We start from the raw sequence: 13,461 nt of genomic DNA, 5'->3' as shown, positions 1-13,461 counted from the left end.
AAGGGGCGTAAATATTTAAGAAAATGCATCAAAGCAATGGAATGAGAATGAAAGGGGTCAATGCTTGTTTTTAGGGACCTACAGGACTTAACTTGTCATATCTTTGGCTTTATAGGGAAGAACAAAGACAGGAAGATAAAGGCAAACGCTTATGACAAGAAAGGTGGTGTAAAATCAGGAAGGTGCCAGGTAGCACTAGTTTTGTGTTTCATGAAAAAGCAGAGCCATCTCAAACAGCCAGATGCCCATGAAATGTTATTTTTGGACACCACTTCAGAACTGACTTGGAGGGAAGTGTGACATTTACTGAGTCACCTCCACCACTTCCTGCAACACCTGGAGCTTACTTCAAGGGCTCTCATTTAGATACTGAGAACTTGCTCACTGTTCAGGCTGAAAATAACACCATTTACTTTCATTTTTTTTTCTGCAAAGCTCTGCTGAGAGCATGATCTGTGATGCAACAGCCTTTGGTGCAGCTCCAGTCTCCATGTGCAGTTCACATGGCACAATGAAAGAGCAATTTAAAAGTCGTCAGTCATCTGCTACTTCTCCCAGGAGGTAATCAGCAACACATAGCTGCTTTCTCCTTTGATCCAGTAACCGGCAATAAGACTTTCTTTTTCCAAGCCACCCAAACCATGCTGCATCCTGAACACTGAAGAAGCTTTTCACTGTTTCCTCTGACTGCACCAATAAGCTGTGGCCTCCTCAGCCTCAACCACACGCCACAGCGGCTGCAGCATGAACTGAAATCATTTTGAAGGACAGCTCTGAATCTCTGCCTTTGTGAAGAGTCATTCAGGGCTCCCGTGTCCCTGCCTGCTCCTGCCAGAGCCCTCCGGGCGTCAGGATGCACAGCCCTGAAGTGCAAGCAACTTCAGAGATGAGGAGTTGAAAAGAAAAGCTAAATCTAGTTTAAAAAAACCCAACAACAACCACCAAACACACACAAATGTTTCTTTAGTTTCATATTTAATTTATTTTTACACATTTCTTCTGTTTTTAAATACTCCCCTTGCCGGGGATGTAAAAGTCTGATGAATTCATAGTGTATAAAACCATTTAGGCTTTAACCCTCCCTGTTTTGATATATAGTCTATTAATAAGGAAAGGACAGATTTTCTACCTTGTTATAACAGAATTTACACAACATTTCACATCCAATCCAAAAATATTTGCAGTGTTTCTTTCAAAAGCCAAAGCTGGATAAAGAAGATTTTGGCCTTATGAAGACAAAACCCTTCAATAAAAGCCCTTATGGTCGCAAAGGATCAGCCACTTAAACCCAAGTGTCTTTGTTGGCAGCGCATCCATTAAAAACAACTGCTCGTACAGGATATGACATATGAATGTTTAGTCTGTGCAAAAAAAAAGAAAAAAGCAAAAAAAGTATCAAATACTAACTTTTGGGGAATGACTGAGAGCGTTTCGTATCATGTAGAAATGTCAAAGGAGAAAGAGGAACCGGGTTGTTTGCTGTTAGAAATGTCTCCTCCTGCACCACGCCAGCCTGTGAGAGCCGTACACGCAGAAGGACCATTGGAGGTGCTAGGAGAGGATGAAAAACATTCCTTTCTTATGAAATACACCGTTTTCTCAGGGGCCATTCCACTTCAGAGTCAGGCGGGAGGAAAAGTGCAAAGCTGTCTGAAGAAAGCTGCAAAACCATGTTGCTCAGCCCATGCATTTTGATGACAAGACCCCCGAGACCTGCCGAGCAGCGGCTCTGCAGCACGGCGGTGCAATGGGAGAACGGTGCTCGCCGAGCAAAGAGCAAACCCGCTGGTGCAGAGACTGTGTCGATGCTCCAGTTGCTCCGGTGCTTTGGGCAGACTCTAAATTTAAGGGGAGAGTTCATGTGTTTTCAATCTCTCCTTGGTTTCTCTAGTCTGGGATATTGACCAAAAGGCACAGAAAAATGTAATGTGGACAATAAGCTGCCTATTAAAAAAAACAACATTGCTGCATTAAGCCTCCAGGGTCTTGGAGGTTTCGCACAGGTATACGACTGGACATTCAGCTCTGAAAAATGAGGCTGGGCAGAGTAAGACAAAATGATCTTCTTTCCAGCTGGATGTATTTTACAGCCTGTCAGTCTGCCACATTAAATGGAAGAGAGGAAAGACCAGTTGTGACGTGTAACCAAGGTGAGATTTTCTGCTCAACCCTTTTTTTCTCTTTCTACTGGTAAACCTGGGGACTTTGTTCAGCCAGGCTTTGAAAACCCAGTGCAGGCCGAGGCTGGTTATGAACCAAAACAAGGAGAGGGCTGTTGTGGATGACCGTGCTTCCTTTCTTGTGGGACTTGTCAGAAGAAGAGGCATGCTGAATTCTTACTGGAAGGGGAGATTAATCATCTAGGAGATGCAAACACAAGAGAAAAGAAATGGAGCCTATTGAGACGCTTCCAGCTGCATGTCCATCCTGCCGTTTGCCCGGCATCTGCCTGGCCTCGTGGGCCACCACGCCACCGCCAAGGCAGCAAGATCCTGCGTACCGCCACGTTTTTTACAAAATTACAAAAAATGGTAATTTAGAGTAAATCCTTCCCAATTAAAGACCATAAAGCTCTGCAGTTAATCAAGTTTATTAAATGAATCAAATTTGTTAAGAACAGTTTTATCAAAACATTTACATTTCTGCTGAGCAGAGATTCATGTGCCTTTGAACTGCAAAGTACACAGGTTGCCATGAGAGGACTAAAAAGAGGATTGTGAACATTAACCATGTGAAAAATCAAGCCTCCTCCCGCCTCTCCCAGCATTCGTTTAAACAAAGGAGCTCCCCAGCCCATTAATTTCATCACCCTGTCAGGTATCTTCTACTTTCTGGAAAGAGAGGCATCGCTTACCCACAGCGGGAGGCTTTCCTGACACATGGGTCCAAAGGTGGGGACTTCACCTCCCACCTTACGAAAACATCTCCAAGCCAAAGTGCTGCAAGAGGTCCTGGGAGAGCAGCACCCCTCGCCCAAGCCATGGTCTATCTCCATGGCACGTGTCCAGGTAAAATGATGGCCTCATCTCTCGGGTCTGAGAGTGCCTATAGAAGAAACATGTCTGTGAGAGTACACAACGCAAACATTTCCATAGCTGTCTGGAAGATGAAAGTAACTCAGCAGGGGATTTTTTCCTTTTATATAAGTCTGCACAGCTTCAGTCGCTGCAGAGATAGGTCCAATAAAGGCCTTAGATGCCTAACTTCTTAATTTAGACACTCAAACCTCCTCTTCAGCTGTCACCCAACCGTGGAGAGGCGTACTGCTAAGAGGCACTTAAATTACAGTTCCTCGGGCATCCTACGCCCTTCAGAAGAGAGCTGAGCAGGTTGGTGGCGAGGTCCTATTTACTTGTGCCACATCAGGACCCACCAGCAACGTGTCCTCCCAGAGCCTCACTTGATGGGGCTGAGTTGGGAGCAGAGAGACCTGTAATGGCTGGCCACAGGCTGAGCTGGCACTGAGGGTTTTCTCTGAGCTTATGGAGAGAGAGAGAGGCACCTTCTCACAGTGCTCCACACCTATTTTAGGATAAATAACCTAAAACTATAACCAGTGGGGGTGGCTGTCTGTCCGCTCACTGTAGAGCAAGTCATGATGGAGGGGCTTAGACTGAACGCCTCACTTCTGGACAGCCCAAATACAACCATCGCCTCATATATTCCCAGCAACATAAACACCAACTGGATAACAAACCATGGCCAGGAACAGGGTGTCTAACCACTCGGCAGCAGGCATGCCTGCTTGCCAAAACAGCAGTCATCACAGCTAGTTAGCACACATGTACACAGAAGGCAGGTTAGTGTGGGCTTCAGATCCTTCTCAAATATTTAGTCCACCTCACTGATGGGTTTTCTTTGCTGCTGCCACATGCACTGCTATCCACAGCAACTAGTTTGAACGTAGTACCATGTGTCTGCCCAGCACTGCAGCCACAATAATGTCCTACCCACTGAGGATTTAAACAGTGAGAGCGCACAAGCCCAGCTAAAAAGGTGGTGGGAATATGCTTTCCCCTTTCTCTTGAAGAGCGTATTCCAGGAGAAGATCTGCAGATTCAGCATTTTGCAGCGAGTTCTGCTAAGGCAAAGACAAACTTGGCATCGGCGCTCCATCTTCTGTGCCATATGCTTTATTCGTCTGAGAGCTGTTTTTCCTGCAGGGGAGGGTGGATTGGCAGGTATGGAAAGAAATTCATTAAAATTACTTCGGTTGATTCTTTGTGCTGGCCACCATCTCCATTTTGATTTTTATTTCTCATGCCCGGAACAATCCTGAAACAAAGACATCCTCACCTGGAGCACAACAAATACTCACGAAAGGAGTGTCTGAAAGGCCATGCTCCTTGGATGAGCCTGTAAAGGTTAGAAGTTGTGGCTGTAATATTTCTAAAGAGAGCGGTAGAAGCCAAGAGGCTGATAATAAAAGTAATATGTGTTATGAAACTAAAGATACTGACATGCCGTGCAGCAACCTGGGTATTGGTAAAGGTACCTTATCTGCTTGTGTGCAAGCCACTTGCCTGGTTTTGCAACAACAGGTTTCTCAGAGGATGCTTGTACTGAGCTACCTATTCTGTTTTGCACTGCTTGTCAGATAAATGGCAGCCTTTTTAACAGAAAGACAGACGTTTGATTATTTTAGGTTCAGGGATTCTGGCCAAATCCTTCCCAAAAGTGGCTGGGGTTGAATAGCCAAAGAAAATTTATGCACTTAAACTTAATGGGGCTTAAACACTGCAAGTAACAACATAGAAATGGACAGAAGCCTGAGGGATAGCAGAAATCTCCAAGACAAGGACTTTTCTGCTCAGAGAAACTGCCAGCAGCTCCTGATAGCAGCCATTATGAATGTATTTGCATGTTCTGCTCTTTAAATGTATGTATTCTTTTCAGTTAAAAAGAAGTCTGCATTCATTCCCAGAGTCCTGTGATCTTTCTGCACCAAATGGTTTCCAGGTCTCTCCATAGGCTGTAGCTAGGTTTTTTTTACCCATACAAAACAAAGCTTTGAAGGGTTCAGACCTCAAAAGGAGAAAAATTAACCTGGCAGCCACAGGCAAACAGGGTGGGACATTTGGCTCCCACAGCTTTGGAGAAGCTTCCAGTTCAATGCTGGTTTAACGTAATGGTACTGGGGAGCTACCCGGACAAAGCCCTTTGCCTCTCTCCTTTCCCTGATTGTAAGGTTAGGTCCAAAACCTATCCTATTTCCACCTCTAATCCTGCAGGGAAGAAAAAGGTTTCTTAAGAAAAATGAAATCTGCATAGACATCCTAGTAAATGCCCTTCAGGCAACGCATGTTTCACAGGCTGGGCTTAGGTGTCATTTGCAGACTAGGTTGAAATTGGCTCCTTTCATGTCCTGATGCACTTTGAATATAAAAATGAAGCATCGCCTGCACATACAAAGTGCATATATCATTCCAAAGCTTTTACCTGTCCAAACAATCAGCTCTTAAAACCTCTGCCCGAGTTTCCGCAGAATGCATTAGTGCCCAGAATAACCAAGGGCTGGACTGAGACAGCTCTGTCCCATCCTTCTCCAGAACAGCCTTGCTCACCATTTTAATGCCCCTTCCTTTCCATGCAACCAAACTGCCCCTGTCAGCCTGCCCAGTCCCCAGGAGTGCACAGTGTGGATGTGAATGGGAAGGAATTGTTTCCTGGGCTGGAGAATGACGAATCTGTAAAGCATTTCTTCTTTTTGAAAGGATCAGTTTGGATTTAGTAATGAGGAAGAGAAGAGTGCACGAGCTTTGGTTTCTCTTTATGATTTCAAGCTCACAGAAAATGTCTCTGAGATGGGGGAGTGGGAAGGAAAACAGCATCTAACAGCTCCTGCCTGGGACTTGGGCAATTCAAGGAAACATACTTGGAAAAACAATCTGTAGCAGCTGCTGAAAAGGGCTTAACATAGGGATAGGAGTGAGTAGCAAACTAGATGCTGATTTATAAAAAATAAGAGGGCCTGATTTTGACCTGCAGAGAGGTGAAGAGCATCGTATAATAGAGCAGAAGGAAGATGGCTTCTCTCTGCAGCGTGCTGCTGGGACTGAGCCATTGGCATATTGGAAAGAATTCAGTAATGAACAACAATCAAATAACTAAAGGGAAGATTAAATAACTAAATAGTACAGTTTAGGTAAAAAAATCTCTAAGAGGGAGATAAAATCATTTGAAGGTGTCAACATCAAGGAGGGAGTGCTGTTTACACAGCTCTAGATGAAGCATAACAAGAAAGGAAAATACCTCTTCCTGCAGAAAAGGAAAATGCAGACTGGCAGTAAGAGCTGCTAGGCTCCCACCACTAATCTTCGCAGCCCTCTCAACCCCCTACCAAAACTTCTGTCAGCGTAGAGGTTGTCAAGCGAGCAGGGAGGAGTCCCCAGGACCGCTCACAGCTGCAATGACAAGACCTTCCCGCAAAGCAACCTGCCACACACGCCATGCGTGCCACGCACCAGCAGGGTCGGGGCCAGCATCCCCGGCCCCCTGCACCCCCTCCTCCCACAGGGAAAGAGAAATCCGACGTGTTTCTCTTCATGTTTACCATTCCTAGAATACCATTTCTCCTCAGCATTTGGTTCAACAGCAAACCACAAAGTAACTGGTAAGTCTGCAAAACAGCGAGTCCATCCCTGGAGCCTGCAAATGCTGTACTACAAACGCAGGTCAGTATTCATCTGTAGGGATCGGCTAACCGAATGCATTGCAGCAGGATTTCACGTGTACACGTACGACTTTTCTCGTGGGGCCGTCCACAGAGCCAAAGTTTTTCATGTTCCCCTGTGAGCGCTGTCTGATGTTGAAGTCACTTAACACTTCCCATTAATGACTGCTTTCCGCTACGCACAGCTTTGCCAAAGCTCAGCTGCTCAAGCTCAAATACTCCGTGCTGGATGTCTGCCTCGGGCAGACTCTTCTGGTAATTTTTAGCTAAAATAATTCAACTGTCTCCTAGAATAAGATTAGCAAGATATATGTTAGCTTGCTCTGTTCAAATAGAGAGATTAAGCGCCTCTGTCTTCAGAGGCTGGCACTGATACTCAGCCAGGGAAGGGGAATGTGCCTTCACAAGGGTCTTAAGTTTTCCCACCTGTGGTCAAGTTACAAGTTATACAAAACTTCACTCTACACGTGCCCGATGGGGGCTTGTTTGAGTTTGGCAGATAATTTATCTGAGTACTCCATCTGTTTTGGTCTTGCTGCAGGCCAGGGACGCAGACGCTGGCTGCCGTCTCCACCGCCGAGGGCTGGAGTCTGCTCTGGCATGAAGGCAGAGCAGGGATCCTCTTGTCCTGCACAGGCAGGGCGAGGACCCTTCCCCACACACCCTCCACTCACCCGCTGAGAACCGTCCACCCGAGGCATTACGAGGTAGAGTTTTTGTGGGGAAAAAAAATATTTACACATGCATTTGATCCTGCAGCTAAAAGCAACACTATCATGCTGCCTGTGCAGATGGGAGCCACACTCAAATGGCAAGGGCAGTGTTAACTGCCGAGTGCTCGACCCTACAGACTTCCCATACTCTCAATCTACGTTGGGTTTGTGTCATTTCCTTGATTTGCAGACAGCAAACTGAAACAAAAATGCAGGAATCCCATCATGCGGCATCACCCAGCCACCACATGACTCACTGGCAGGACTGGCTTTTATTCTCTGATGTTAATTCCATTGTGCTTGAAAAGCAGAATAACTGGGAATTCTGATAGCCCATCAACCTCTGCTGAGGGAGCAGGCAGGAATGAGTCACAGCCTGTGCCAATGGCTTCCCCAAATATTTGCTGACAACAGACAACTACTGCACAGCAGAAGTCTCTGGGTCCGCTGCATCCCAGGTTCTGCAGGAGGTATGATCTGGTGGGGAGAGATACTCCCAAACCTGACTCCTCCTGCTCCTCCTGGTCCTTCCAACCTATCTTCTGCCTTGGTCCTGCTCCCACGTCCAGCTCCACATCTGACACCAGTCCCCCTCTCTGGGGGGGTGGTCCTCAGCCTTTGCACTGCAGTAGGGCTCCCTCTCTCCCTGCCTCCCTCCCTCGGGCAGGTCCTAGCCCTGGTCAACATCAGCCCTCCCGCCTGTTCGCCTGAGTATCGGCAAAGGAGCACATCCGAGAGCATCTCCGGGCTCTGGTCCCCAGTACCACAGCGACCCTGTCAGTACGGAAAAACAATTTCAAAGAGCTGCTGCTCTGCACCTGCAGCAGGAGGCTGCAGTGTGCCTGCTGCACTCTCATCTGTGATTTAGCTGCCAGACTTCAACAAGTCTCCACTGAGCAAGTGCCTTCAGAGAATTCAGCTTCTAACTCTTAAGAAGTTTCTGTTGAGTGTCTGAGATCTGAGGCTTTTTTTTTTCCTAAGGTTTCGTAGTTCAATTTTTTTTCCCCCATGAAGAACAACCAAAGGCACATTCCTGATATCTGCCAAATTTCAAGCCTCTCCTCCAAAGGCAGAAAGTGCTAGAGTTTCTCAACAGATCACTTTAAGAACATAAGAACTTGTTTGAATACGAAGAAAAAAAAATTGTTTCTCGTCTCTTTCTTGTAAGCAAGCAAAAACATTTTTTGCTGAAGCTTCCCAGATGCATTCAGCCTAAGACAGATACCCAGCGCAGAAAAAAACAGCTAAGCGGTAAACAGTTAAAGTTTTCAGGGGTTTACAGGCAACTAAACATTTGGTCTTATAGGAAATGTTGGATAGCCTTAAAAACAGACAGAGGCACCAAAGTCATCAATTACTTGTAATTTAAACTGAGCTTCTGCTGAGCCAGGAGTGGAGATGAACAGAATTGCGTGAATTTGATGGTAAATTCCCCAAATTTGGGACTGCTTTTGCACTTTCTAAGAAGACCATGGTGAAGGCACTGGTTACTTTTGGAGGTGCCTGTGCTCTGCCACAAGCTGCCTAGGCACAGACTGTTTGGGATCTAGATGAGCTTGGTGGGTCACTCTCCCCGGGACCTCCACTGGCTCCCCACGAGCCCACTCTGGGACCTGGAGCCATATCTCCCCATCTCCCCAGCACTCGGGGACCTCCAGGCAAAGCTACTCGTCCTGGGGGGACACCAGTGGGATGCAGGTGCCAAGCAGACATGTCACCTTGCTCAGTGCTCGGTTGGGAGCTAGACGCAGAGTGCCGCTGAGCTAGGCAGGGCAGCAAGGGCCCTGGCTTCTTGGATTTACCATGTATGTGTGGATGATTTAGAGCCTGGAGTAATGGGCACCTCAGAAAACTCTCAGAAAAGGGTGCTGCCAAACAGAGGGAAAGCTGTGGGTTGTTGTTATTTCAGATCAGGCCAGGAAGGTTGCATCACTTCGGAATGATGCTATGGCATGACTAACCGAGCCGAGCGTTACCCCATTTCCCACTCTGTCCCACTGCTGAGCATTCCAACTCCCCGCTGGCTCTCTCTGTCATCCCATCATCCTAAAAATATATTCTACACACATGCACGGTGCTCATGCCTGCCCCGTAGCTCCCCCCACCCCTCCGGCAGAGCCCACCAGGCCAGAGCAGCAGCTCTCCCTGCACAGGGCCATCCCACCAACACCCATCACGGCACCACTCTTGCTCAGGAAGCATCTGCGCAGCATGCACGATCCTCTGCCACCTCATTTTCAAAGCACAGGCAAAGCCTCTTCCTTGTTTGTTTGTGCAGACGCGAGCAGGAGGCAGGTAGCCGGTCTGCAGGCAGACGGGCTCAGCCCGTCCTCCCTTCCTCTCACCTCCTGCCTTTTTTCCAGGGATGCTCCCAGCACGCTTGCACTTGCAGCAGACCCATGGCACCTGCCGGAACACCTCTCTCCCTGCTCCAGGGACAGCTTCGCCTGTGACCGACAAGCAGGCACCTGCGTCTCACAGTGCTGCTCATCAAACCCCTCTTTCGTAGCCACACCATGATATCTGGTCCTTGAGAATGGGAACCCGCTTATTTATTAATTTTAGCTGACAGCAACAGAAAGCAGTAGAGGGGGGGAGCGCAGGCAGGAAGAGAGAAGTGTGTTTTCATTTCTGTGCTTTTGATTTTGCCTGGCCAATACAGAAAAGCTGCCCCTACCCAGAGAAGGCAGGAGGGCCACTGCTGGGGCAGCAAGGGGGTGAGCAAGCAGGCCCGTGAGCCCAGCCGTGCAGCATAAGGTGCTGTGGCATCGCTCCATGCAGGGAACTGATGCACAAATTTTCATGTGAGTAATTAAAACCCAAGCCTCCTCGTTCTTCTCCGCTCTCCAGGCCCTCCCTGTGTTTCTCCTGTAATTCCATTTTCAGCTCTCTCGCTTCTTTCCCATTTTACAGAAATTCTCAGTCCTTAGGCGGGGAGCATCCCTATGCTGAGATGATGAGTTTGTAAGGCAGAGGGCTGCAGCAAATGCCTCGCGAAGCCCAGCCAGCGGCCCCTGGCCCCCTTCCTCCCCTCCTCAAAGTTCACACGGTTTAGTATGCAAGCTTCCTGCCGCCTGCCCAGCCAGCTCACTATTCACAGGCAAACTGCGCTCCTCCGCTTGGCTCCCGAAGAAGAATAAGTATAAAAAGCCCTGAAAGTCTTGCTGCTGAGCCAGCAGGAAACTCAAACTGCTCTGAGCATGGGAACCAAGAGAACCACTGTGGCCAGCACAACAGGTATTGTTTGGGAGGAAATCCCAGCAGCAGACACAACTGCCTATGCACACACATATATTTTATATATATATATATATATATATGTATATGCTTAGTGAGGGTTTGGAAAAGGGGAAGGTTGGGGAAGTGTACGAGGAGGGAAGAATAGATTAGCAGCTATATCCAAGAAAGAATAAGAGAGCTGCTCAGCCAAGCTAAACAGCTGTTTCACTAGGCAAAGAACTGACCTGTCTGCCACACATTAGAACCATGTGGGACCTTAGGGTAAAGCGATGTCTTGGGGATTGGTCTCTTGACCTTGGTCTCTTGACCGGTCTTCTATGTGCCTGGTTTTGTTTGCATCAGGAGTGAGTTTATGAGGCAAATCTCCCATTTGTACCACTTGCCATCTTTCAGTTTACATCAGGCAGCAATTTTTTTAACTGGATTCCCTTTGAGTAAAAGGAAACCAGGCGATGGCCTCCAGGAGTGCACCTCCTGCGTTCCAACCTGTAATGAGAGTCCGGTCCCTGGGAACCAGAACGGAGGCAGTCTGATGTAAATCCCCTGACATATCAAGTCTTCAGCACCAAACAGCCACCTCTGTGGATCTGCTCCCGCTGCACCACACCAGCTGCTAACACAGGCACCGTGTCTCTGCAAATACGGTAATTTTGAGAGCAAAAAAGTGAAGGAAGAAGGAAAAGCTTGAATTATGTAACTTCCTTTTTCACCAAAAAGAGAATAAAAGCTGTGGTAAAACAGCTCACAAAGCCCACATTCACAAGGAGTCATAACAGTTGAGTTTGATAACACTATGGTAGTCTAGAAGTATTTGAATTATATGTCTTACCATCTTTCTTGATAGAGATGCTATAAAGAAATAAACCTGAGAGCAGCAGGTCATCCCACCCAACTCAGCATCCCTTGCAACCATTTCAAGGAGCAGCAGCTGTGAAAACCCCAGATAAGAGAATGCATGACCCCAAATCTCATGACCATAAGGATATGGCTAGAAGAGCAACACACATGCCTTGGAAAGTGAGAAAGCTAGCAGAATGAAAGTGCCAAAATTCAAGTCAACATGAAGGCATGCAAGTGACAGATTGTCCTTGTGGGATTGATCTTTGTTCCCCAAATACTCCAGACTGAACAGCATTATGAGCACTACCAGCCAAACACCCAGCATTTATGCACTGCCACATTTCTGAACTGCTTTAAAGCTTTCTGCACTAGGATTTTACTCACTACATAGAGAGGGGTCAGCTGTGAAAGTCAGATCTGGACTGAGCTCCAACGTCCTCAAATAGCTCCTTTTTGGGGAGAAGAGGGGAGTTGAGCTGGGGTTGTGCCCTGGCCCCACTCTAGTTGTAGGACCAGATGGAGGAGCATCTGTGTAACTGAGGTCATTCCTTTCATTTGGTTAGACAATTTTGGGGTAGGAAACCTCAATGCACAGGCTTGTTTTGGATAAACACCAGAAAGCAGTTTGGGAACCTGGCCGAAACAAGCTAATTCTCCAGAGTCTGTAAGACCAGTGGAAAATGCGGGTAAGAGCTTACCTCTGCTATTAGCAGCTTTCCCGTAATAGGTTTTTCCTGTGCTATATGGGAGCTCCAGGGCACTCAGGACTTCTGCAGCGCTCCTACCTCTGAAAGTCCACTGCAGGGTCAGGAGCCTGCTGAGGGAGGGAGGATCTGAACTGTCACCTCCTGAGCTCCCAAAAGAAAAGCCCTCCGAAAATGAATGTATCTTAACACTGTGCTAGCTGCCTTAATGACCCTGGCATGCAGGCCCTGAGCAGCGATGAAGGCCTGGTGAGCTGTCAAGAGCCGAACAGTGGGAAAGGCAGCTGGTTTGCACACAGGTAACCTGGGATGTTCAGAGCACAGCCACACAGAGTCAGGAATGGAAAATGTGACCAGTCCTTCATGGCAGAAGAGACAGAGCCACGTGCAGATTATAGTCAGGAGTGTGAAGCTCAGAGCTTCCCACCAGCACTCCTCCCTGCTACGGCCAGGTGGAAGAAAACAAACCAGTGCCCTGGGGAGCAGCAGCCCCTTGCCCCCAACTCCCCGCAGCTGCCCGGTTTCCAGTCTGCAGGGTGATGACACGAAGCAGAGGCACTCGCTCCTCTCCTCACCCATCTCCACTCAAAGAGCACTCTGAGGAAAGGGAATTAAATTGCAGCATCACATTCCAGCGCAGCAGTCGGGCTGCATCACGGACCGCTCCTGCCACGGGTAGCGTTGCATGCCCACTGCACCGCAGGCACAGTTGCATGGCTTCCCCTTGCCTTTGCAGATGTGTAAGTGCAGTGCCAGTCACGGGGAGCAAAGGAGCAGCCCAAGCCTCCCAGGTCTCCACGGGATGAGCAGAGAACAGCCCGTGCCACTGCAAGCGCAACGGTCTCTGTGTCATCCATGTCCTTCCACGCAAAGCGTAGGGACTGGGGGAGCAGGACCTGTGTCGGGGCTGGAAAGAGGACCCACCTCCCCAGGGCTCCGGAGCAGAGGGAAAGGGGTGAAACCCCCCCCGCAGCAGCAGGCTGCATGGGCTCTCACACACAGCCTTGGCACCGCGCCTCCGTGTTGACCAGGAAAATTGGCCGCCGTTGCGTAGAGCCAGATTCCATCTCCCAGGCCCATTGAGCACACTGCCGGTGGGTGGACTGCCAGCGAGGCGGACACCCATTAACAAACACGGTGAGCGTTGCACAGCCAGTCCCTCGCATTCACTACCCACCAGGTGGGATATCCGTCAGTGGCTTCGGGGAGAAAGGCCCTGCGTGTTCGCCGGTGTTTGTCACAGGAGCCCAAAGAGGAGAACAAAACTGTGAAGCAAGACAATACTTCTAAC

At 48.3% G+C, this 13,461-nt stretch overlaps 1 long non-coding RNA gene across 1 annotated transcript; it reads right to left on the bottom strand.

The window, feature by feature from the left end:
• Positions 1-956: 956 nt before the first annotated feature.
• LOC138688649 (uncharacterized) lies at positions 957-6,059 on the bottom strand. Its single transcript, XR_011327534.1, has 2 exons — positions 2,855-6,059; positions 957-2,360 (listed from the first exon to the last, which is right to left on the bottom strand). It is a non-coding gene; the product is annotated as an uncharacterized lncRNA (long non-coding RNA).
• Between the last annotated feature and the right edge of the window lie 7,402 nt (positions 6,060-13,461).

The sequence above is a fragment of the Haliaeetus albicilla genome, chromosome 13 (assembly GCF_947461875.1).
Source record: "Haliaeetus albicilla chromosome 13, bHalAlb1.1, whole genome shotgun sequence".
Lineage (NCBI taxonomy): Eukaryota > Metazoa > Chordata > Aves > Accipitriformes > Accipitridae > Haliaeetus > Haliaeetus albicilla.
This window is presented reverse-complemented; position numbering and strand designations above follow the sequence as displayed.